The following is a 1403-nucleotide window of genomic DNA, read 5'->3' as shown; positions in this document are numbered from 1 at the left end:
GTATATATAGAGATGAAGTGATGGATAATTCAAGTAGGATGGGGAGAAAAAATATTTGACATTCAGAGTTTGAGGACAAGTATTCATTTAAGCTTCCCTCCCCTCCCCTTCCCTTCCCTCCCTCCCTCCCTCCCTCCCTCCCTCCCTCCCTCCCTCCCTCCCTCCCTCCCTCCCTCCCTCCCTCCCTCCCTCCCTCCCTCCCCTTCCCCTTCCCCCCACCCATTCCTCCCCTCCCTCCCATTCCCTGTTGGCCACAGAAAGCCATGCTATTTTCTCTCTCCTCTTATCCCCAATCTGTCTGAACACATCTGGGGTGTCTGCTCTGGAATTGACACTAGGGCCTGACAGCAAGGTAAAAAAACTGAGCGGTAAAAAAGGGTCTGTCATCATTTGAAAGATAGGACAGTTCCCTTGAAGGTACAGACAGGGTAGGGTATGGGATCCCTCCACCTGTAGACTAGATTTACGTTTACATTTTTACATTTTAGCAGACGATCTTATCCAGAGCGACTTACAGTAGTGAATGCATACATTTCATAATTTTTTTCTCCGTACTGGTCCCCCGTGGGAATCGAACCCACAACCCTGGCGTTGCAAACACCATGCTCTACCAACTGAGCCACACGGGACCACGATGAGATGTGATGATGGTTTATCGCTCTGTGTGTGTGTCTGTGTGTGTGTGTGTGTGTTTTGAAGAAACTGAAAAAGATGGATTACAAGCAGGCAGCGGTGCTATTCTAAACCAGCCCGCAGTGTATGTCTGGGAGGATTCTACACAGCAGAACAGTGTCGGCCCTAACCCCTTTGTTTTTTTGTTGTTGCTATCAGACACAAACCTCTGCGTCCCAAATGGCACCCTAGTCCTTATGTAGTGCACTACCTTCAGCCAGGGCTCAGGTTAAAGGTAGTGCACTACACTGAGTGCCAGGGCCTGGGGCACAGATAAACGAGGACCGGCCACAGCCGGGTGCCAGGACCTGGGGCACAGAAAAATGAGGCCCAGCCCCCTGTCAGCATGTGGGCCGGGCTGATGGATGAGAGTGAGCTGGCTGCCAGGCCACCCAGGGCAATGCCAGGCCACCAAGGGCAATGCCAAGCCACCCAGGGCACTGCCAGGCCACCCAGGGCACTGCCAGGCCACCAAGAGCACTGCCAGGCCACCCAGGGCACTGCCAGGCCACCAAGGGCAATGCCAGGCCACCAAGGGCAATGCCAGGCCACCCAGGGCACTGCCAGGCCACCAAGGGCACTGCCAGGCCACCCAGGGAACTGCCAGGCCACCAAGGGCAATGCCAGGCCACCAAGGGCAATCAACTAAACAAGACACAATGTGGCTCTGCCCCTAATCTATACCGCAGTGTCAAATCAAATCTTATTGGTCACATACACATGGTTAGCAG

General features: G+C 53.9%; 1 non-coding gene across 1 annotated transcript; it reads right to left on the bottom strand.

Annotated features, from left to right (window-relative positions):
- Nucleotides 1-555: 555 nt before the first annotated feature.
- trnaa-ugc (transfer RNA alanine (anticodon UGC)) lies at nucleotides 556-631 on the bottom strand. The gene has a single exon. It is a non-coding gene; the product is annotated as a tRNA-Ala (tRNA).
- Nucleotides 632-1403: the final 772 nt, after the last annotated feature.

Source organism: Salmo salar, chromosome 16 (genome assembly GCF_965601325.2).
Source record: "Salmo salar chromosome 16, fSalSal1, whole genome shotgun sequence".
Lineage (NCBI taxonomy): Eukaryota > Metazoa > Chordata > Actinopteri > Salmoniformes > Salmonidae > Salmo > Salmo salar.
This window is presented reverse-complemented; position numbering and strand designations above follow the sequence as displayed.